Here is a 24,822-nt window from a genome sequence, read left to right as displayed (position 1 = left end):
ATGTTCCCTGCTATGTGAGTCTCCAGGTCCAGTCTGATGTTCCCTGCTAGGTTTTGATCTTCATGGAAGCAGGGCTGAGTACAGGGTAGATACTTGGTAAATGACTCAATCATTTGGTCAGACAGAAGCCCCTCTAGGAGCTACCACAGCCCAGCCCTGAGAGGTCCAGGCACAGTCTTGCTCACGGCCATGACACCTACATGTTACCACACAGGCATGCCCTCAATCACAAAGGAGATGTGAAAACCAGATGTACCAGGGCACTTGACCAAGGTGCCACAGGGGTGACAGGGATGGAGTCTAAGCTCTCCGGTTTCCAATAGTCCTGCCAAGCCAGGGACATGCACCTGTTGGGGGCAAACATGGCGACCATGAGGAGAGAATAGGTACAGCCAGACCAAGTGGTCTCCCGGCTCAGCCAGGCGGGGAAAACGGACATCTGCCAGCCTCCTGCGCCTCCACCCAGCCTTAAGCCAGCAGCATCCACAAACTCTATGCCTGCCTCTATTCTGAATAAATTCTTCCCACTCATTTGCGTGATGACCTTGGACAAGTTATTTGACCTCTCTGGGCCTCAGTTTCTTCATCTGAAAAATAAGAGCTGGCAAGGGGTATCTAAATGCCTTTCTTACTTTGACATTCCCTGTGATCTGATTCTCACCTGCCATTACTGGATGCCAACAGCTAAACACCTCTGGGGTGGGCTGTGTCCACCATCCCGATATTCAGTCACCAATTGTACTAATCCAGCAAGTCGGCCCCTCCCTCGATCTTCAACTGAAGGCACCCATCTCCATCACAAGCCAAGACCCAGCCATCCCAAGGTCCTCAGTCCCAGACTGCTGTGCCCTCCAGGACTGCGCTCATCAGGCTTCCCATTCGCCTGAGCCATCATCGGGAGTCTGAGGGCCCTAGCTGATGCACTGCTGGGTAGACACTCAGCGCCAGGCTGCCCCCACTGCCTTTGGCCATGCCCTCTGGAGATCCTGGTCTCTCGGACTGCCTCCTTAACTTTCTTGCTTTAAGGGAAACCCAGACTTCCCCGTAAGGACTTGTTTCCTCAGAAGCCCTTTCTGTTGGGGACAGCTTTGTCTCTTATGTCTCATATACTTCAGAAGTGGGAGGTGGGTGTGTCTTCCCTGCTTCCCACTACAGTTTTTTTTTTTTTTTTTTTTTTTTTTTGACAGGGTCTCACTCTGTTGCCCAAGTGGGCATGCAGTGGTGCAATCACAGCTCACTGCAGCCTCCACCTCCTGGGTTCAAGTGATCCTCCCACCTCAGCCTCCTGAGTAGCTGAGACTATAGGCATGGGCCGCCACACCTGGCTAATTCTTTTTGCATTTTTGTAGAGATGGGTTTTGCCATGTTGCTCAGGCTGGTCTCAAATTCCTGAGCTCAAGCGATCCTCCTACCTCAGCCTCCCAAAGTGTTGCAATTATAGGCATGAGCAACTACACCCAGCTAGTTTCTTTAAAAAAAAATTGTATTGATACATAATAGCTGTATATTTGGGGGGTACATGTAAGATTTTGCTATCTATACACAATGTGAAATGATCAAATCAGTGTAAAATTAGGATATCTATCACCTCAAACATTCATCTTTCCTTTGTGTTGGGAATGCTATAATTCTTCTCTTCTAGCTATTTTGAAATATACAATAATTTATTGTTAACTATAACTTCCTTACTGTACTATCAAACACTAGAACGTATTCCTCCTATCTAACTGTATTTTTATACAAAATATGGAATGCTTCATGAATTTGTGCGTCATCCTTGTGCAGGGCCATGCGAATCTTCTCAGGGTCACTCCTGTTTTGGTCTGTGTGCTGCTGAAATGAGTACCCCACTGCAGCTTCTAAACCATCTCTCTTTCTTCTTTTAAGAACCCAAGCTCACCTACTTGAAGCACTTGTCATCAGACCTCATGACCTCTCCTGCGTATGAAATGCTGTCACTACCAACCTCCTGGACATTCCCCCTCGTTCATGGATGACCTTAGCACCCAGGTCGCTGACTCCTTCTCCATTATTATTTCTGCCAGCATCATTGGAAACTCCAAAATCCATGAAGATGATCTGTCTGATACTCTGGCCTCTAACTGGCTGTCCTTCCTAGCTCCAATGGGACTTTGTTATTTTTTTTCTTCCCACTGTGATTGGCATCCCATGAGCTTTTGCTCCACTCATGTGGCTGTTTCCTAGACCTTGGCACACCACTAACTAAATCACCCATGAAGTGTACATTGCCAGCTTCCCCCTTTCTGACCATTGCCACCCTAGCTTACTCTGACACCCCTACTTACTCCAGCAATTCTCCAACCCCACTTCATTAAAAACATTTTTTTATGATCCGTTTCCATCACTACCTGCATATATCCACTTCTCTCTTTGCCTGGCTCTGATTCCAACATCCAACACTTCAGCTACTGCCATGCTAACCACCTGGGCTTCTTGCAGCTCTCCTTGCATTGTCTTAGTCTAGCAGAACTCCCGCCCTGGTATCCTACCTACTTATTCAGAGCCTGTACCAGAGCAGCTGAACATTACTAGAGAAAAATGATACAAATTTGCTGACTAGACTCACTTCAAACATGACCACAAATCTCACTCAACTCTGTCAGAAAAACCTACCACATTTCCCTAGAAAATTCAATTTCCCAGTCTCTGGGGACACCTCACACTTCCTTCTCTCCCCAGGTCTCCTACACTCCCTCCCCACCCCATTCTCAGTTGATGACCTTGCAGTATATTTCATAGAGAAAACAGATTTCTATAAGATGAGAACTACCCCATCTTCCCATCAACAAGCCCTTTATTGTGTCTGTCTCAGAACTAAAATACTCAGGCCATGCCATCCTGCAATTACTATAGAAAAAGGGTCCTGGCTCCCATCCAAGGTCAATACCTTCACCGGGCTCTGAACCCATTCTCCCGTGCCATTTCAAGGACTTTTCTCCCTCTTTAACTGGATCACTTCCACTGGCATATAAACATACCCCCATATCATCCTCCTTTAAATAAACTCTCCCTTAACCCTAGTCCCTCCTCCATTTTCCACCTCTTTTGGAGCTCCCCTTCACAGTAAATCTATTCAAAGGAGTCATCTACACTCGCTGTCTCTCCTTTCCCATCTTCCATTCTCTCCTCAACCCACCCCAGTCGGGCTTTATTACCCACTGCTCCACTGATGACTAATTACCAAGATTACTAAAGACTGTATCTTGCCAAAGTAAATGGTCAATTCTTTGTCCTCATGTTGACTTCCCAGCAGCATTTGGCACAGCAGGTCAATTTCTGATCTCAAAAAACTTTCCCCTCCAGGCCCTGACACTTCGCTCCTCTGGTTTTTCCCGTACTTCGCAAGCACTCCTTCTCAGTCTCCTCTGTTGGCATTTCCTAAAAGTACTGGAGCATCTCCTTCACTCTCCCTTTCTGCATCCTCTCTCTCTCCCTATGTGATCTTTTCCCATTGCTTTAAGGACCTTCTTACACACGCAGGTCTCTCACATCCCTGTCTCCAGCTGAACCTCTTTTCAGACACCCAGACGTCTGCATTCAACTGTCTACTCAACACCTCTACTTCAGTGTCTCAAAGGCATCCTGAGCTTGGCATATTCAAAACAGATCTCTTAATTTCTCCCCTCAAATCCTACACCCCCTTCTGCCAAGCCTCCTCCATCTAAGTAAAACTCTCCATTCAAGTGCCAAAAATCTAGAAATCAGTCTTGGTTCCTTCCTTTCCTCAACTACATTCAATCCATCAAGAAGTTCTCAACCACCTGAATCCCACAACTCTGCTCCATCTCCACTGCCATGGCCAAGACTAAGCCAACAAAGCCTCCACCAGCCGCCTTTACTCCCTCAGCAGCCAGAGTGGTCTTTCTAAAGCACACTTAGCTCTTCTCACTCTCCCCCTTACAGTCCTCATGGCCTACCCAAGACAGGTAAGACCCAAATGCCTTTGTGTGGCCTCTTAAGACCCTCTCTGCCCCCCTGACCTCCTTTCTCTTCATCCTCCCTCTTGTCTACTCATTCCCCAGGCACACTGGCTCAGGTCCATCCTAGAGACTTGGTTTTTGCTTTTCCTTCTGCTTGAGGTGCTCTCCTTCCCATCTACCCATGGCTGTCACTTTCTCAACCACCAGGTTTGGTACAAATATCCCATCCTTAGAGAACCTTCTCCAACACCCAGCCCAGGCATTCTCCCGCCGGAAGCTGCTTTACCTTCTTCCCAGCATTCATCAGGACCTAACATTTTCTTATTTCCATGTCTGCTTCCCTGTTTATTCACTCTCCTCCTCCCTACTTAGAATATGAAATCCTTGATGGCAGGGACCCTTGTCTTGTTTGGCACTATTCCCTGAACCTACAATAAAGCCTTGCACACAGTAGGCATCTAGCATTTGTTGACCGCCTGCCTGGAGGAAGCAATTTATGGCTAGATGTGCTGTCTTACTTATCTCTGCACCCCAGGACTGGGCCTGCTACCACACCGGGCTCATAATCAGCACATAATAGATGCACATGGATGTGCAGCCTCTTGGAGTTGGGTGTTATCCTAGCGCCCCTGATCTGACCTTCCACCTACAGCAAGAGTTCCCATTTATTCCAACATTCCTCACAGGTGGCCATTCAGCCTTCCAAGGTCCTAGAATATTTTATGAGGAAGCTTAGCAACTAAGAGAGTAGACAAAGGCCATGGCCCAGCATCCTGGCCTGGGCCTGCTCCAGCCCCCAGCCCCATGTCAAGTCCTCCTTGCTGCAGCCGACACGTTCCATCCCTGTGTGCTCCTTGTTCATGCATCCTTGCCTGCCTTCTTGGCACTATGGTTGCTGTAGTTTGTTCTCTAGTTTATAAAAGGTGAAAAACAAAACAAAAGGCCACGGTTTCATGAGTTACTGTCTGATACGAGCTGGCAGGGCTCCTCTGCACAGGGATGGCACAGCAGAGGCAATGGATTCATATATAGGGACTCTGTTCTGTGCTCTGCGGAGGGAACACAACCCCTCAGGGAGCTGGGATGTGGGGCTCGACATCCCTTACCCTTCAGGCTCATCACGTCTTTCCCTGAGACCATAAGGTTCTGAAAGTATGTGTGGTGCAGTGGTTAGGAGTGTGGACCCCTGCATCATTCAGGCCTGAGTGACATCCAGGTTATGTGACCATGGGCAAGTTACTCTACAGCTCTGAGGCATAAGAGTGGGATAATAATAAGCCTTAGCTCAAAGTATTGGTATAAAAGTAAATGAGAGAATAAATGCAAAGTGCTTAGCACAGCTTTAGACACAGAATACACACTAAGTAATAAATTTGAGGTCCTCCACCTCTAACCTGTGGTTCCACAGCCAGTGTGATCCTGCCTTCACTGCTGTTGGCAGGAAGCTACGTCTTTGGCCCCAGCCTGGCCTCACTCAGAATATCCAAGAAGATTCTTATTCTGCTGGTTCCTACTCACATGACCATCCGTGTCCATGTGCCTCGGAAGATAAGCTTCCAAAGGCGGTTAGCACAGCTCAACAATAGTCAAATATGTATGCAAGTCTTTGTCAGTTATGGTAAAAGTAAAACACAAAACAAAACAAAATAAAAACTCTAGAATGTTAGAGCTAAAATGATCCCCCTGAAGTCATCTAGTCAAATTTTCTCATTTTGCCAGTAAGGAAACTGTACTCACAAACATGGGGTGTTGCCCAAGGTCACACCATGACAGCTGGGTCTGGAACTCAGGCCTCCTAACTCCTGGGAAGGCAAAGTGCCCAGACCTACCCTGACTTCCAACTTCCCTTCACTGTAGAAAAATACCATAGAACTCACAAGACCACAAGGCACTTTCCACCAAAAAGTCTCTCCATCCAGCCCAAAGTTGAGAACCTTTTTCTTGGCATTGCTTTCCTCACCCCATAGGGAGGTGGGTGGCAGAGGCATCTCCAGGACAGAAGACAAGCCAGAGCCCTCACTCTGACCCGCCTCCTCCTGCCCCCCTCCCCCCGCCCCATCCACCTTCTCATCTGCCCATCCTCCTTTTGCATTCTTCCCTTTTCTTGTTTTGCCGCCTGCCTTTTCAGCTGTTTGCTCAGAAGCTGGGCTGTGTGTGCTGAGCCTTCATTCATTTTCATATTACCTGGGATATTTTCAGCTGCTCCTCTGGATTCTTAGGAGAATTTCAAGTGGCGAGAAGCACAGTGGGCTGCAAAGGTAAACACCCATCCCTGAACGCTGAGCCTGCCTGGGGAGCGCGCTCATTCACAGACTGCCTTCCTGACCAGCACAGCCAGGCTCTCTGGGCCTGACAAGCGGCCTCTCACCCTGGACTCCTAGGGAGCTGGGCGGGCTTTTAGGCAGGCAGACTGCAAGTTTTCTTCAACCCAAGACTGGTGCAGGAAGCTGGCTGCTTAAGCTCTTGAGTGATGGGCAGTGACAGTAGGGGCTTTGGCTGCATCCCTTTGCAGGTTGTTCTCCCTGCGCTGCAGCCAGACCTGACAGTAAGTGCTCAACGCTGCTTCTGTCACTGCCTGAAACAAGGTGTGGTGAGGCAGGCGGAGAAGTCAGTTCTCTCACTTCTGGAAAACAGCTTCAAAAAAGCACTGATTCATTGCCGCTCCTCTCCTGTTCACACCAGGACCTGCGCTTAAGGCACCAGGAGACTGTGGGAAAAATAAAGAACGGGAAACCTCACAAAGAAGGAGGCTGTTCCTCTTGGACGAAGTAGGAGAGCTGTCCCTGTGCCCTCTGTACTTGACACGATCAAAGCGTAAAGAACATCTCTTTAATCCTTACTCCAAGTCCTAGGTAGAACAAGGCCCAAATCCTCTGTGTTATGGAGGGAGAAGGGGAGAGAGGGCACGGAAGGAAATAAAGTCAAAGGAACACGGGATACAAAATCAAGATCTGAACTTGGGCCCCAGTTGTCCCATATTAATCATGTGACCTTAACAAGTCAAACCTTCTGCATCTCTGTCCTCTCAATGGTAAAACTGGGACAAGAGCATTCATCTCAGGACTGATGTGAGCATTAAATGAGATGGTATGTGTGCCTGTGCTTAGCAACTGGTAAAGGGCTTCACAAATGCCATTTATCATGATTCATTGAGAACCAGACATTCCACCAGTGAATCAATTACCTAAGGATCCAGGATCAGTCATGCTGAGACAGACTTATGGAAAAACACCTGCAGAGCTTTCCTCACACCCCTACTGCCCTTCGAAGCCAGGAGCACTGTCATCACCAGCTCTAGTTCCCATTTGGCACACTCTTCCCTCCAAGCCTCCATGCGATTTGTATCAAATGATGTAGGAGAGGAGGCGTGAGGCCAGGGTTATTGGATATTTGTCAGGTTTAATAAAAGGCACCGAGTGGCTCTGGGCTTATAGTGTTCTGTGCTTTGTCACTGTAGCATTGAGAGGCCTATGGCCCTGCCACTGCAGGCACTGGGCATTAGGAAAATAAAGGCAGGTTTTATTAACAGAGCCAAGGGACTCGATGATGCATCTGTCACAGGGGGTGGGCAAAGGCGGCTTCCCCATCCGTATGTCTGGCTCATCAATGGCTCCAATTGGAGTCACATCATTTCTGGGTACCATGGGCTGAGCAGAGCCAGGAAAAGCATCTGGGCTATGAGCTGGAGCAAGGCCCAAGGAGGAGTCCTTACGGACCTTGGGGGATTTTTTTTTCTTGACAAAGTCATCAATTTGCTGCTCTCCTTCCCTCAACTCTGCTATTTTCGTGACAGGACACACACTGAAGGTCTAGATAGAACTGAAACCAGTGTCTTCTGGATCACAGGAACTGAGACTCCTCTGAAAACCAAGTGAGCAGAGTGCTCTGAGATACAGTGCCAGCATGGCAAATACTGAATGAACAGTTGAAGGTAGGAGTAGGGCTGAGAGCTGACCCAAATATGCACTCTGCCTTGGGATGGAGGCAGGGAAGGAATCGGGGTGCAAATTATGAGAGAAGATCTATTCAAGAAAGGAGAGCATGGAACACTGTATTCAGGGAGCATTCAGCAATGGAGATGTCCAGAAAGAGATGATGAGTGTCTTGTCAGATTGACACAGTGTACAAATGGAACTTTTTAAAAAGCAGAGCAAAATGGCCAAGCTGGACTTGCAGCAAAGTTTGAAAACTAACTCAGAGCTCCTTAAATCCTTCCTAAGAAGAAAGGCCAGAATATATACTAGAGTCTGGGTAGAATTCAGTCCCATGGCTATCCCAGCAGAGAGGACAGGACGGTGGGGCAGGGAGCTGTGAAATCATTCAAACATCTTCCCTCCAAATCCACAGACAGGTTCATCAGCCCCCATGAAAGACACAGAAGTCGAATCACAGGGGTTAGTCCTGCAGAACTTCTTGTGTCACCCCGAAGGCAGCTAAGGTTCAGCATCTTTGGTCCCAGCCAATCAAGAACCTCTGAGATGCCTGGAAACTCCTCCCATGCGCCTTTCAAGTCAGACAGACCTCCACCTCCTGAATCAGCCCATGCCTGGTCCAGGAGCCTGAGTCAAGGGAGAAGAGCAGGCTGCTGGTGATGATTTCCAAGTTTCCTCCCGCTATCCTATCTTGGGAAACACGAAATGCAGAGTGCATCAGAGCCTCTCTGGGAAGGTGAGCTGGGGCCTGGGTGCCAATTGTTTAAATTTTCTCCTCAGTGGAATTAGAGGCTGAAGAGTCCACACTGGCTTTCCAAACAAAGAGTGGCAAATTGCTAACTACAAAATCAATTTTTTTTTCGAGTGCATTAGCTGTCCCCTCATTATTCTCCACCCCATGAAAGAATTAATGAGAGCCTCAGCCACAAGTGAATGAGGGCTTTTTAGCTTGGGAACACACACTGAATGGCGCCAGGCGTGGGACAATTACGGAACATATTCAATAGGGGGAAAGGCTGACAAAAGCCACATGAAAGCTGAAATTCAAACCTCCAAAGCTTCAGCCCCACGTCTGGGCCCTTGAGATGACACACAGAGGCAGGATCAGCAGTGCAGGACCCCAGTCATGGCAGGACCTGCAGTCTCCCAAAAGAGCCATTCACCCACCTGCAGAGGGAAGAGGACACCTGGAGTCCAGGGAAAAGGAATGCCAATGCCAGTCATTCGGTTTGCAGGATTCCTCCCGGGGAGAGAGGGCTGGTGGTAGTTGCAATCTTATTGATGAGGTTGTGCTAAACTCACAGGAATTGGTAAATCCAGGAACACTGAGTTATTCAAATACTAACCAAGAGTTCTAAAAACCTGATCGGGGAGTGGCTCTGATAGATGGATTCCTTAAGATAGCCAGAAAGATCATTGAATGGAAAAAGGAATGAGCAGAGGCAATGGTGGAATATTCAGAAACTGGATATTCTCATCTTCATTTCTTGTCTTATTCACTGTTGTATCTCCAGTGCCCACAACAATGCCTGGCACATATGAAGCACTCAATAAATATTTGTTGAATGAACACACGCATAAAACTCAACCTCCAGGAAACTCCGTGCTATTGTGCCCCAAGCCAGTCCTTGTGAGAACTCCCCAAAAGTCCAAGGACAACCGCCCCCCCCCACCCCATGAAGATGTACCAAATATCCTATATCTAAATGTCCCAGCATCCTTTTGGATGAATGCTACCAAGTGCACTTGAAGAGACCTGGACCACCCTCACCCCATTCTATTGAAGATAAAAGTTTCTTGTTTCATTTCCAGACTCACTCTCAGCCTCGCCCTGGACAGTGAGCACCATCTCCATCCATCAACCAAAAGCACACAAAGAAGAAACAGCTGAGGGTCCAAGAGGGCGTCAGTCTGGGAGACTTGGTCTTGCCTTTGCCAGTGTCAGCAGTCAGGCTGGATTCCTCAGCCCTGGCATTAATTGTAGCCCATGTGCTATGATGACAAAATGGAATTAAATGACATGCCAAATTAAAGAGTTATTTTTTCTAATATATATTTTGCATAGGATGTGTTTATAACAGCATTAATTATTTACACTGCCATAGAGAGAAAGCATAAATATAAAGAGAGAGATCAGACGGTTCCTGTAGGAGAAATAAAATGAGCATTTCTATCAGGATGATGAATACCTGCGGTCTCACTTTGGGGCTGGGCCTGGGGGGAGGTGGAGAGGGGGACATCTTGAGAACAAATCTGACAAGCGTTATCGAGGTTTTTGAGGAAGGAATATGTTAAAAATGAAAGTGAGTATAGAAAGTTTAAATATTTAATACCTGCATTAATTCTAATTCATACTTTCTTTATTTTTCAGATTAAAAATTTACAAGAATTCCCATCTCTTTCATCCTTCTTCCTCCCATGAGACACTTTGTGGTCACTGTTCCAGGGACCACCTTTGGCAGTATCTAGATAAAAAGGGGCATGAGAACAGCAGCCCCCCTGCCCTCCACCCCACCCCCAGGGCACCCTCCCGCCATGGGCATCTCTCCCAACTCCCCTACAAGAAGCCATTGCTGTTGGCCTGCTGGCGCCAGAATGACTAATGGGACCAAAGTCATTTCCTGGCCTCCTCAGCCCCCACCCCAGAAAGGGTCATGGAATTCTCAGAGATGATGCAGCCAATTTGTGGGTTTAAAGTGCTTGTCCAAGCCCAGACCTCACAGGGACAGGCAGAACACCACCACTGAACTGATGTCTCCTTGAAACAAGAGACTTCTGTCACACACAGCCCCAGGCCCCCCTGCCCTTCAGAAGCTTTTATTCTAAGGCCAATCAGACCAGCTTTATATGCTTTCAATAATATCACTGAAAGCCAGCATTGATTGACTTGGAAGCAAGGGAGAACTAACTTCCCGAATCTCCAACACCAGCTCTCAGCTTCAGCATTGCCCCGACCCCAGCATTAAGCAGGTGAGCAAACTGCCTTCCTACTAAGAACAGCTTATACGTCTGAATTCCCTTACAAGGCACTTTCCCACTCCACGTGTGACCCCAGAGTCCTGTGAGGTGGTCAAGGAGCTGTTATCAGCCTTCGTTTTATACAGGAGAACACCCAGATCATGTGACAGACCTAAGGTCTCCCCATTTAATTGCAACGTTTCCACTGTTATAATGCAGCTTCTACAGCACGTGGTTCCCAAAATACTGCCTGTGAGAGGAGAAGGGAACATTGGGCTAAGAGATGCTTTTAACCCCACTCCCTGGTTTCCGAGTGGCCTCTCTGCGCCGGGGGCTGCCGTTTTCTGAGATGAGAGCAGGGAGGGGCAGGCGGGCCAAAGCACCGCATCTGCTCCCAGGAGGGCCCGCTGTGTCCTTGCTCCTGTTTTCCCTCTGAGATTCTCAGTGACCCCAGGCCAGAGACCCTCAGCAGAGTTACTGGTAAAGTTTTCTCAAAGCCCCAACATTTCTGTGACCCCCTGAGTTTTAAGTTGTCAGATACTGTGGCATTTTCCCCCCTTCTTCTCAGACCCTACCACCCTCCCATCACTTGCCACAAATTCCTGTACAAAACACCTTCCTAAATAGTGTTGATGAGCACCTTGTTCTCATCAGGCCTCTGATCGAAGCCAATTTCCTGACTCCAGTCCTACTCTTCCTCACAGATCTACCAATCCAAAAAGAGCCTGTAAATCAGCAGAGAAAACACACACACACATGCACACACACACGCGCACACACACATGCACACACATGCACACATGCACATACACATGTGCATACACACACACACAGGCTTCCTGCACCAGAAAGCTGAGCAGGAAATCTCGCCTGTGGTGGAAATCTGAGCTGTCAGTCTGGCGCTAGGAGATGTTTGGGGTTGTTTGTTGTTTTTACTTACAGGTACCTGCTGGAGCCAGGCCATCCCTTTAAATGAGAAGAGCAGAGCTAGAAAGCACCCCAACTTAAGGCCTGGAGAGCAGAATCCCTCTGAGCAGTAGCTTCTTCCTCTCCCTCACATAATTCCACAGCCTCTTACTGAAAGGGCAAGGAAAGAGATGGCCCAGCCAGGCAGGGGGAAACCTGACTGAGCTCAGGAGGAGCAGCTGCAATAGTAGCTCCTCTCCTACAAGCCTCCAGGACAAGCACATCCTTCCTGACCCTTCCATTCACTCCAGATACGAGCACTATCCCAGGACAGGACTTAAAGCCACGTGAGTACAGGAACACACACGAGCACAGGGGGAGGAGTTTGGTAGAACTGTTGTTCCAGCTTGACCAAACATCTACCTATGCTTCCCAACCTCACAGGTTGTGACATTTTCAAATGATGGAGGGAGGAAAGGGGATAGCAGAAGAGAAGGTGAGTTAGCCAAATGGAGATACCGATCAGGGTCCATGCTTTGGCTGGTGACAGAAACAGACGTGGTGAAAGCAATCAGCAGGGACAAAACCCCTCCCTCCCATGGCCTCTAAACAGCCTCCGTCTCACCCACAGAAAAATCAAAAGGGAGATACAGTGTTCGCCGAAGGCACATTCCTGAGGCCCTAGCACAATGTGGAGCACACGATAGACCCGCTTGTTCTTTCTCCTCATTTTCCCCTGTTCTTTCCTCATTTCCTTGTGCTAAATAAAATGACTTTAGAACCTGGGTGGGAAGTAGGGAGGAAGCCGTGAGTCCTGTCCTGATCTCCAGGCCTAGCATGTGAATTGGTTTTGCTGCTGTTAAGGAAAGGGCTCAAAGACAGCAGCTCAGCATCCTGTGGCTGTACACACTGAGTGAGAGGGACACGGTGGCAGGGCCTATCGAGGGTCTGCGTGGCCAGGAACCAGGAGGCAAGGAGAAAATGTTCTCCCTTCTTACTGGGAGGAGCTCTTTGCAAACTGAAATGAGACTGTCTTAGTGCAGAAGCCTACTTTTATTCTTTTAAAGCTAATTTTCACAAGAATTAATACCTGCTTCCTGCCTCCACACATCCATAGCCCCGCCCCTTCAGAAAAGCAGGGCCGTCTTCCAGCCTCTGTCTCTCAGGCCATCTTCCAGCCTCTGTCTCTCAGGCCGTCTTCCAGCCTCTGTCTCTCAGGCATTTTACTAGTGGGGAGGATGAACGGTTCAAGAGTCGAGGACATCACATTCGCTAAATGCCCCCAAAAGTTAGTGCCATGCCTCCCATCTCAGAGGCATCTTCCTGGAAATGATGCAAAGCGGAACAGCAAAGGACTGGGGGTGACTGGGCTGTGTGACCTTGGGCAAGTGACTTAACTTGTTTGAGCCTCAGTTTTCTCCCTCCTAAAATCAGAGAAATCTTACCTCTGGCTGGGGAGGGAGTGGTGAATCCCTCTCTGCTCATGCTTCCTGAGCTACTCTTCCATACCAGCTGTTGTCACATTTATCGTATCTTCAACTCTGATGAGAACCCAGAGAGAAAGGAACTATTCCTTTCTTCGAGAAATGTAGTAAGTGTGCATAGGGGTGAAGTGACCTGCCTCGGGGCAGAGACCTGGCCAGTTATGGATCTGGGGGGGGCCAGGTTTCCTCCATGGCTGACATGTTTTCCATCACACCACAGCTGTCTCCTGATGGGCGGGCAGAATGCACACTCAGGGCCTTTGGGAAGTTTGAGGGTTGCGGAATGTGACTTCTCTGAGAGTTTAGACGGTGAGGAGGAGAGGAACGCCTTTCCTCTTTAAGCTTCCCACTTCAGGATCCTCCTGATGAGATCCTTGGTGGCCAGAATTTTCTTCTCTCCTTGCTCTAGAGCCATTACCTGACCCTGTGAAGCAGAAAAGCCACAGATGACCCGCAACCCTCTGGGGACCGTTGGGGTGGGGGCTGAGCTGAGGGTCTTACTCCCCTCAGAAACCCAGGTGACAGCCCTGCACTGCCCCTGCCTCTGCTCAGGCTCTCTGAAGGTCTGGGATGGAGAAGACCCAAGCACAACTGAGCAGCCAGTAGGGTGAGGTGGCAGTGGAGGCCATGGGGCAGAGACCAGTGTCAAGGATGCATCCACCGAAGGAGGAGTGGGTCAAGTGTGTTGCAGGAATTGGCGTGGGCATCCTTTAGCCTAGGAAGCCCTAGGTTAAAGTCTTTAAACTTATAACGAGCCCTGTAACTCTCCTTTTTGTTTGTTTTGTTTCTTTTTTTTTTTTTTTTTTTTTTTTGAGACAGAGTCTTGCTCTGTCACCCAGGCTGGAGTGCAGTGGCACCATCTCGGCTCACTGCAAGCTCCATCTGCCGGGTTCACACTATTCTCCTGCCTCAGCCTCCCAAGTAGCTGGGATTACAGGCGCCTGCCACCATGCCTGGCTAATTTTTGTATATTTAGTAGAGATGGGTTTCACCATGTTAGCCAGGATGGTCTCCATCTTCTGACCTCGCGATCCACCCGCCTTGGCCTCCCAGAGTGCTGGGATTACAGGCTTAAGTCACCGCGCCTGGCCATAAGCCCTGTAACTATTTAAAGACAAGGTGTTCACACATCCTTTCCCAAGCTTGCTTAACTTTGGAACTTTCTTTACCCCCACAGAGCCCACTCCAGGAAGTGCTTACCTAGAGCAGTCCTCCCATTTCACAGATGGGACCAGGGGAGGATGGGAACCCATGCAGCTTCTAAAATTGGCCGCCTTCTTGAGTCCCCCACATCCCTAGGGGACTTAGAACTACTCCCCACCTGTTCCCAGGGCTTAGAGAAATTGTGTCTGGCTGCAGCTGTGATGTGTGGAAGAAAGGACATCTGTCTCCTCCTTTTCAGGGGATGGGGGTAAATGGAGTAGGGGGTGGGGAAGGGAGAACTAGGCCTCTTGAAAGGGAGGAATAATTTCACAGAGTAGAAGATCAAGACAGCTGGGCAGCGCCCCCGCCACCCGGCCCAAGAACGCTTTATGCCTCCCAGGTCTTAGCAGGGACCACCCAGATGACCTCTCAGGAAGCCAAGTCCCAGCCCTAACATCGAATCCTGCAGTTGTTAGGCCTAAAGAGACACTATCCCTGGCCTCAGTTTCCCAATTTGCAAATGGCTCCTTTCTGAAAATGAAATCCCTTCCAGTGACAAACTCCCCAGGACCCCAGGCCCATCATAGCCTGAGCTGCATTCCAAGGGATCTGGGGAAGGAGCTCTAGCACCATCCAGTTTTCTGGGGGCATACGGTGAGGTCAGCCCAGGAGAGGAGAGGGGTTGGGAAGCAGCTGCCGTCTGCCCCTACCCACCCTGGCCCCCAGGCAATCCATTTTCCACTGGGTCCTGGTTCCTTATCCACAAAGTGGATCGAGGTCCCTTGTAGCGCCCAGAATGGATCTTCACCTCTAAGGATTCCCTTTTCCTAACAGTGTCAGGGATGGCACCAACCTGCTCACATTCAGGGAGTTAACTCCTGTAGGGGCTTGAGAAAGGTGATCCTCTCCCACCCTCTAAATGTGGGGGAGGACTGATTAGCCCCCTATCCCCTGGCATCACTGGGATTCCCATGGTCCTGCAAGAGCTGGATGGAAGGCTGCAGAGAAGGAAGCCAGGAAAAGCCCCTCCCGGCACCCCCTTATACGCCATTCCAGGACTTTGTCCTCCCAGCCCTGAACCCAGCCAATGCAGCTGTTCTCCAGATTCAGACAAAGACCTGACACTTCTTCCAACCGGGCCGAGCTGGGCAGTCTGTGGACGGGTGATGGAGTCGGTGTGGCACAGAGAGAGGCCAGGGAGAGCCAGCGCCGGTAGAGTCTGCATGGCTCGTCCTCGGCTCCACGCCCTCCGTGCGAAGACCGGACTGAGATAGCCACGTTCTGTGGGGCCCAGTCTGGCCCTCGGCAGCTCTCCCCCTCCCACTCTGCTCCTCAGCCACATGCCCTTGGGCTGAGCTAAGTCCAGAACCCGGCTGAGTAGGGGAATTGTTCTGAGAAAGTGGCCCGTTGGCTGGTTGCTATGGAAACCGACATACCACAGAGCTGACCCCGGAGAGGTTTAGCACGCTCCCCCAGCAGGGATGCCAGCAGCTGGACTGCAGCTGTTACCGCGGGAGTGGGGGCTGGAGCTGTCGCCAGAAGTCCCTGCTGTTTGCCTAAACTAGGTCCGCCAGCAGATCCCCTCCATTAGCTCCCACCCCGCTCCTCCTCATGCGGCCTCCCCTACTGCTATGGATGGGAAGGGAGCCGCGGAGCCTGCCCTGGCAGGATGGGGGTGGGGTAGGATGGGGGTGGGGTGGGGTGGGGTAGGGGAGGTTGGCTCTAGAGAGAGGAGGTCTCCTTTATGAACCAAGGCACGTCCTTGAAGGGTAGGGCAATGTCCTACCCTTTGCAATGTCCTACCCATTGCATTTCTGGGGAAACTGAGGCCCAAGGAAAAATAGGAATTGTTCCCCAGTCACACAATCAGGGCATGCTAGAGCTGGGGTTGGCACCCAGCTGAGTCTAGAGGCACCACACCACTGGTTCTGGCCCTCTGTGCTGTGCTCTTGGCCCTCCCTGCAGCAATTCAGCACACACTACGGAGCCTGCCCAGTGCAGACAGCAGCATTGAACCAGCATCACTCCTGACACAACCTCGGGGAGGGCGGGGGCGCACCGATGACTGAACAAAAGGAGCACCAGGAAACAGATCATAGAAATAGAAAGAGGAACACGTAGAGAGGAAAAGGAGGGTGTGTGAGTCGGGGAGCAGGAGGGTACGTGTGGGAGAGGGAAACAGAGAGGTAAGGAGAGGCAGAGAAAGTTACAGAAAGAAAAAAGAGAGGTGATGAGGTGCCCAGAATGAGTGGAAAGAAAGGATAAGATCACCTCCCTCCCCCAGCGAGCTCCGAGCCCCTCCCAGCGCAAAGCCTGTGGGGTAGAGAGAGGATTGCATCAGAAAGGAGAAGGAGGGAGGAAGGGTGGGAGGGCTGATTGGGGGAGCAGGGCAAAGGTGGAGTGGGTATTACAATCTGTTTCTGGGAGGCATCTCCTGCCATCCCACAATGCCTCAAGCTCCCTGAGTGGCCTAGCACAAACACACCAGCCTGCCTCCCACCGTGACGTGGCACTTCTAGACTCAGGAGGGCTAATCTGCAATGGGACGCTAAGCAAACACCCCCTCAGTCAGAGAGATGAGATAGCACTACCCTCCCTGAGTGCCTGACCAGTCCTCCATCCTCACGCGTGGCTGCCAGAACACAAGCTTCCTTTCATTCCTCATGGTCTGTTCTGACCCTCATCCCCACCTCTCCAGAGTCATCACTCCTTCCGGCCCAAGGGGAGACGCAGCTGCGGAAAGAACCCCCCGCCGCCTCCACTGCGCCACTGTCTGGCCCCTACTCTTCAGCCCTTCCTCATCTAGAGCTGGATCTGACACCAAAGGCGTCTTGTGAGCAGGTGGGCCCACTTCTCCCCTGCAGAGCCCCACCATGGCTCATCATGAATTAACACCCTTCTTAGTGCTCTTCCCCTCCAGCTGCCCTAAAATAGTTGGTTGCAGGGGACTGGAGGGCTGCTCTGCATCTCCCTGCGCCCTCCTGGGCTGTTGGGAAGTTGCTCTGTCTGTGAAGTCTTGGCTCCAGGGATGCCAAGGGACTCCGGGAACAGTTCGGAATGTGCCAACACCATTACACTCTGTAATTTAAGACCTGGCTCTGCAATGGGCCAGCAGATTGCTTTTGCACTTACACTACCTTTTTGACAAAAATTTGGTGTCTCAGGCCAGTTAATTCTATTATGTTTGCAGACTGGAAAGAGCGGTATTGGAGATGCTCTGCTCCCTCTGGCCATGCTCTCCCTTCTGAGCAAGACCAGCTGGTCAGTTGCAGACACTTAGCCTTGACTTGGGGGTGAGATGCCCTGCTGAGAGTATCACTGGTGCTCCTGCTTCTGGCCAGTGAGGTCACTGAAAGGCAGTGCTTGAACAAACGACCAACCCTGAGCCTACCACTGTGAGTGTGGTTGGGAGCATGAGGAAGAAGTCTCCACAAGGACCCCTGTCCAGAAGTTTGCAGTCTCAGAGGAAGACAGGGCTGATCTACCACATGCAACAGAGACAGATCAGTGCTTAGCCGCAGGGCAGCCTGAATTGCACATTGCGTCAACTTGAGTTCATTTCTTAAGGCAAAGTGCAGACACTCACTTGGCGATCATGGTCTTCTGTGGTGGTGAGGCTGAAACCAGATCTATGAAATCATCCCAACGGTGAACTCCAGCCAGAGCCCTTTCTCTGTTTCTCCTCTTTGGAAAAGACAGATAACATAAATATCTGACTCCAGGAGGCAGCAACATCCCATCCTGTCCGCAAACATCCCTTTACCCCCTCACCAGCCCTTCCAAGACAAGACACAGGCTATACCCCAGGACCCACGATCCAAATCGCCTTGGAACTTGGTCACATTCCACCTGAGAAATGACCAGTATTCACAGTTTCCAGGTCATTACCACAATCAGTATCTCATTTAAATCCCTATCACCTACTGTGCCATAGGTAATTATTATTATCATTTTATAGATGGGGAAAAAGTGGCCCAGGAAGGCGAAATGCTTACCTGAGGCTACACAGCAGAAAGTAGCAAAGTCAGAAATTCACCAAGGCCTTCCACTGTGGGCCAGCTTCCTTCCCACTTCTCCACAAGGCTTCTTGGCTAGTTTCTCCTGTTTCTCACAGAATCTAGCTTGTGGTGTTTGTTCAGTAAACATCTCTTGTACAGTAGGAAAACGTAAAGTTGTCCTGAAGGCCACAGTGAGACGTCCTCAGCCGTGTGTGTGTGTGTGTGTGTGTGTGTGTGTGTGTGCATGGAAGGGTGGGGGTGGCAGAAGATATAGTCTTAAAGGAAAACAGGACTGACCTACCACATGCAACTGATGAAAACCTGCAGCTACTGGGGAGATGTCACCCCCAAGCACTGAGCTGCCATTTTGAAGAGATGGTGGCAAAGGCAACTGAACTCGTCTTTACTTGAATTAACTTCTGAAACATCCTCAAAACTCCCAACCTATGTGAGCATCAAACACCTTTCTGATTTAAAAAAACATAAAACAGGCTGGGCACGGTGGCTCACACCTGTAATCCCAGCATTTTGGGAGGCTGAGATGGGCGGATCACGAGGTCAGGAGATGGAGACCATCCTGGCCAACATGGTGAAACCCCATCTCTCCGAAAAATACAAAAATTAGCTGGAGGTGGTGGTACATGCCTGTAGTCCCAACTACTTAGGAGGCTGAGGCAGGAGAATCGCTTGAACCTTGGAGGTGGCGCTTGCAGTGAGCTGAGATTGTGCCACGGCACTCCAGCCTGGGTGACAGAGTGAGACTTTGTCTCACAAAACAAACAAACAAACATAACCCATAAAACAAAAATTGGGCCAGGCATGATGATTCACACCTATAATCCCAGCACTTTGGGAGGCTGAGGCTGGAGGATCACTTGAGACCAGGAATTCAAGACCAGCGTGAGCAACATAGCAAAACCCCATCTCTAGAAAAAACAAAGAAAGAAAAACTAGCTGGGCATGGTGATATGCTTGTAGTCCTTGTCAGGGAGGATAAGGCAGGAGGATCACTTGAGCCCAGGAGCTGGAGGGTATAATGAGCTGTGTTTGTGCCACTGCACTCCAGATTGGGCAACAGAGCAGGGCCCTGTCTCTTTTTTTAAAAAAAAAGAATTAGGCCGGGTGCAGTGGCTCACACCTATAATCCTAGCACTTTCGGAGGCCAAGGCGGGTGGATCACGAGGTCAGGAGATTGAGACCCTTTCTCTATTGAAAATACAGAAAAATTAGCCAGGCGTGGTGGCAGCTGCCTGTAGTCCCAGCTAGTCGGGAGGCTGAGGCAGGAGAATGGCGTGAACCTGGGAGGCGGAGCTTGCAGTGAGCCGAGATGGTGCCACCGCACTCCAGCCCAGGCGACAGAGCAAGACTCCGTCTCAAAAAAATAAGTAAATAATAAAAGTAAAAAATAAAATAAAATAAAATAAAATAAAGAATTTAAAAAAAAGAAAGGGGGTGGGATGGGAGAGTTAGGATGGGGTTGGGACAGTCAACAGGAAACAGGCTGTGTGGTGAGGCACAGTAGGTCAGTCAGCAGACAACGTGTGAGCCATAGCAGACCCCCTGCCAGCCTGCCCATAGCAGAGTCCACAGCCCAGTGTGGACCAGGCCTTCAAAGCCAAGACAAGTGGGCCATTCCCAGGATCCCAAAGGAAGACATGCCAAGGATGCCCTTCAGCTGGAGGCAAAGGTAAAGGGCCACGCAGAAGTCCACAGGTCAGCCTCAGTGTGGGGAGCAGGGACAAAAGGCCTCATTGGTGTAGATGCCTGGGACTGCTGATATGCAGGGGGGCCAGGGTACAACTGAGGTACTTAGGGTGACTAATGGAAAGAGACCCAAGTCTAAAATCACTCAGGGAGTGATTTTAGAACCAGAGCCACAAGCTGGAACAAAAATCTCACTTTATTGGTCACTTATTACAGAATAAAAAAAAAATTGTCAGAGCTGGCAGAAATATCAGGGATTACCTTATACATGTCCTGGCTCAGTGTCTAGAACATAGTGGGTATCCAACATGCGTCTTAAATGAGTGAATGAATGAATGAATGCATGAATGAATGTATTCTCTCATTTTAAAGATAAGCAAAACTCTGGGACCTAGAATTGACACTCACAATGGTGTGTAAAGACCCTGGATTTTGAAGAACCTCCTGAATCATCCAGGAAAAATTCATGCTCTGTACACTCGTTAATTGCCTTTCAGTGTCATGATCGAGAATGAATACTCTGGACTTGGTGGCTGGCTCCTTGTGAAGAAGAATTCCATCAGATTCCATTTGATTAACCTGCATTGAGATCCTAATACATGTCCGACACTATGCAGAAATACTTCACTCCCTCTTCCGTGGCAGACCACGATGAACTAGGGTTTGCTGTTTTCACGGCTTCTGTCACTGTTGGAGCTGAGACTGAGGCTGCAGCAGGAGCTCCTCTGGCCCCAAGGCAAGAGACATGTTCTCTGCATCCCCAGAGGACCCACAGCAACTTCTGGTTTGGGTTAAAGAGGACTTGGGTGACCCCACCCTGCCAGTCATCCACCCTCTGGCAGCCAGGGCAGCAGCAGGGGAGAGGGCAGGAGGGCCACAGTGCTGCTCTCCCCTGCCATTTCCTCTGCAGCTCCCTCTCTGGCCCTGTTTTTCAGACCTCTAGTAATAAAAACAAGCCAATAAAATGAACATGAAAATATATTCATTAGGATTTATAATGCTCATTAAAACTGCCTGTGTACGAAAGCATGACTTAGCTTCATATAAGTGGGAAAAAAATGCAAATTATACTGCATGCAAAGAAGATATTTCCCTAATCGTCCAATCAAATGCCAGCCCAATTATCTGTGGCCAACCCAATGGGTTAAAATTATACTCTCTTTCCTTGGACACAGTGAGGCGCCTGAAAGTGTTTCATTTTAATAAAAATGAAATCTGGACCCTGCAGAAAACCAGCTTCACTAATGACGTGTTTACACAGAGAAAGACAATTTCTAGTTAATGGTGATTACTACCGAGAACAAATTAAACTTCCCGGAGTATATGGGTTAGAGATAATGGGAAAGAGGGGGAAAAAGTTATGGTTTTAGTATGTGTGTGGTGCTTGAGGGGACAGGGTGACAGGAAGAAAGAAGCTAAGGAAAGTCTACGAGGAAGCTGAGGATGCAGGGGTGCTGGGGTGGGTGTGGCAGGAAAAAGCTTTGGTGACTGGCTGCACTGGTTCTACCAGGGTTGGGGCCTGACAATAAGGCAGTAGGGGGCTGGCAGCTGGCTCTGGCGTCCTAAAACCCCAGGGATGGCCATCTTCAACTGCGGCAGGGCTGAATTCTTTCTGCAAGCTCAGGTGCCCTGAAGCCTGCCACTTTTCCTTCTTGGGAAGCAGGTTAACAAATCCCTGCCATTAACAGTCACTGAAAGTGCTTCCTACTCCACACCACTGGCTTAGTGATGAGACCAGAGGCAGGCCTGAGCCTCCAAGCTCTCATGCAAAGCCTAAGTGAGCAGACAAGCTTCAGAGGGGCAGCAAAATGGAAGCAAAACAGACAGGAGACAGAATGCTAGAGAGACAATGACGAGGAAAATGGCAACCTAAATTTACCTGCCGTTTACCAAGTCCTTGCCATACGGCGGGTACTATTCTAAAATGTCACCCCTTTTCATCCTTACCCGTGGGCAGGATAATCAGCTGCTGCTGCTTCATTTTTGCAGCGGGCAAACTGAGGCTGAGAGAAGTTACTAACTGCCCAATGTCAGATTCTTAGTAAGTGAAGAAGTTGGATTTCAAATCCAGATTTGTTTGATTGCGAAGCCCGTACTCCTAACCGTTGCTGGAATAAACATGGAGGTATCCTATCAGGATCGGGCAGGCCTTGAAAACAGCCTCCAGCTCACTGGCCGGACCCTGCACTCGACTTCTGTGGCCACTGGAGGCTGGTTTGACCATTGGAGGCCATGAAGATGTTCTTTCAACAGCATAATCTCAGAAAGTACCAGATGGTTCCTGCTTCCCCTCTCCCTCTCCCCTACCTCCTAAGAGCAGGTGAGCCAGCGGGGACAGCGAGGAGGGAAGGGAGCAGGGATTCCTCTAGTGCTGAGTTTTAATGTATATTCTTTTGTAAACAAGAACAATCATTCGTGAACAGGCCCAGATGCAAACAGTCCCCAAATCAGGAATTCCAGCTCAGAGGCGCAGAATAATACAGCTTTGGGGAAGATTTAATAATAGTAAAATTAAAATTGTAACTGAAGCATAATGAAGAATGTGGTACAAACAAGCACTGCAAAGAAAAAAACAACAACAACAACAAAAAAGCAAACCCTACACAGATTAGCCCCTATGGAATAGTGATTGGTTGAGAGCAACAGTAAACAATGCACAGAAATGCAACTTAATTATCTCGCAATTCTCAACATTCTACCAAAGCCACAAGGAAAGCTTTGATGTTGGCAGCCGAGACAGAGGCGCTGCAGTGGAAGCAGCAGCTTCTCTCTCCCCTGCTCCTGGAGGAAGATCATTACTAAGAAATCTGCAGCCACTACAGCAGCTGAGCCAGAGAAGAGCAGCAGGACTGATCTGCTGAGAAACTAGGAAGTGGCTATCCGGTAAAAAAATGGTCTCTCGGGGGCTGCCAAGTCAGTGGGTTGGTGAACAAAAGGGAGCTCTGAGGATCAGGGGCTCAAGGATAAGGACTGGCAGGGGAGGCACCGCGGACCACCAATCCCCAGAGATAAGTGGGAACCTGGGGCCTGGCAACCCCAGCACTGGCTTGGTGGCACCAGGTACTCTCTGGATGGAGTCTGGGTGCCCTCCCCTGCCCCCAAACGCACACAGTAGATACTACCCAGTCAGGAAAGCCTCCCTTCTTCCCGATTTTCACCTGAGATGCCTGCCCAGGGTTTAGGGTGGTGGGGAACAGTCCCAGAGGAAGGAGGACACTTCATTCTGAGTCAAATGTCTCTTCTAAAGGTGCTTCTGATGCACTTCTGAAGAGACAGACTCAGCAGGCACCCATATACAGAAACTCAGTCCCTGAAGCCCCCTTTTTATCTCTGCTTGACTGATGTCCTAGGCAGGCTCCTGGCTTTGTTAAGTTGGGCCCTGAAGTGCCTTGGAAACTGTGTCTTGGCTCTTCCCCTGCTCATGGAATGGGGAGGCTGTTGTAGTTCCCCAGCCGTTGCCATTGCCCTGGAATAAAATATTTTCTGTGGCTTCTCAGTTCTGGAAGTTTCACCCTGACGTTCTGGGAATCAGCCTGGAGTCCATCCCCACCATCTTCCCAGCAGGTTATGTTCCCTCATTTCCTGAGACTGGAGAACTCAGGCCCGAGGCGCATCAGAGGAACAGTCCTGGTCTTTCTCTATTTCTTTTACTCGTGATTCCACATTTTGATGAAGGGAGGTCATAGAGCCCTCCAAGGGGATACTGGTGAAAACTGAGGTAGCCTATACTAGATGCATGACTTCTAGCTGTGGGCCAGGGGCTGGGAAGGGTAGAGACTGTCTCAGTATTGATTACCTTTATTTGGAATGCTGAGCTTGGGAGACTCTGGTGTGTTGGTGCTGGGCAGAGCCTCTCCAGAACCATGCTCATTTGGCAGGGCGACTTCCAGAAATGAACAAAGCCTGTCCCCCACCTTGCCCCCCGCCACCTTCAAACAACCACCCTGTTACTCTCTAATAAGTCACCCTGAATGTGACTCGGACAGCTCTTGTGTCATTCTGAAAATATCTGGTTCATTTGTTTATTTATAGTTGATTGTCCAATCCCTTTCCCCACTAATACAGAAATTCCTTGAGGGCTGGGGCCTTGTTGGTGCCATTCAGCAACGTAGCCCCAGTGCCTGGCATGGGGCAAGCTCTCCATAAGCATTGATTGAATGAAAGAACAAAATGCCCAGGTTGCTCCCATAAGAGCCAGGGTCAAGGGCCTCAGGACCCACTGTCATCCCTGTCCTGCCTTTGTCAGTCTCATCCTGGGGGTGGGCTGGGCTCATCTCAAATGCCCAACCTCATGATATGAGTGAGGCTGGAGCTCAGGGCAACGAGGGGTCCTGTGGCATCACGGAAATGCTCCTGGAGTCTGGAGATGTCATGGAAATACATAGAGAACAATGGAAACACGTAGAGAACACTCACTGGGTGGGTCCAGGCACAGCTCTGAGCCCTGGGTGTGCGTTCACTCGTTTCATCTTCACAATGCAGATGTTTGATCCTGCTAAAGCCACGAACCAGCCAGGTGGCCAGGATAGTCACTTTCCCCTCTGGGCAGCCTTACTTTTTCATCTATAAAATGGTGGTAAATGGGCATTAATCTGGAATACTTGCTAGACAGCAAACTCTGAAAGGACAGGGACTGTGTATCATTCACTGTTGCGTCCTCAATGTCTAGCACAATGCCGGTGTGTGGTAGGTCTTTAGTACATGTTTAGGAAGTGAGTAAAGTGATTTTCCGTTTAGATCCATTCCAGGATTCTAA

General features: G+C 49.6%; 1 protein-coding gene, 1 long non-coding RNA gene and 1 other non-coding gene across 5 annotated transcripts in view; 1 reads left to right on the top strand and 2 right to left on the bottom strand.

The window, feature by feature from the left end:
• PKNOX2 (PBX/knotted 1 homeobox 2) overlaps positions 1-24,822 on the bottom strand; it is a 269,332-nt gene that overhangs the window by 154,138 nt on the left and 90,372 nt on the right. The window lies entirely within an intron of this gene.
• On the bottom strand, positions 1,741-1,846 carry LOC119626689 (U6 spliceosomal RNA). Its single transcript, XR_005242834.1, has one exon. It is a non-coding gene; the product is annotated as a U6 spliceosomal RNA (small nuclear RNA).
• Positions 16,699-21,092, top strand: LOC103248761 (uncharacterized). The gene is made up of 2 exons (XR_503442.3): positions 16,699-17,205; positions 20,564-21,092. It is a non-coding gene; the product is annotated as an uncharacterized lncRNA (long non-coding RNA).

The sequence above is a fragment of the Chlorocebus sabaeus genome, chromosome 1, assembly GCF_047675955.1.
Source record: "Chlorocebus sabaeus isolate Y175 chromosome 1, mChlSab1.0.hap1, whole genome shotgun sequence".
In the NCBI taxonomy this organism is placed as follows: domain Eukaryota; kingdom Metazoa; phylum Chordata; class Mammalia; order Primates; family Cercopithecidae; genus Chlorocebus; species Chlorocebus sabaeus.
The sequence above is the reverse complement of the archived record's forward strand: the minus strand, read 5'-3'. Positions and strand labels throughout refer to the sequence as shown.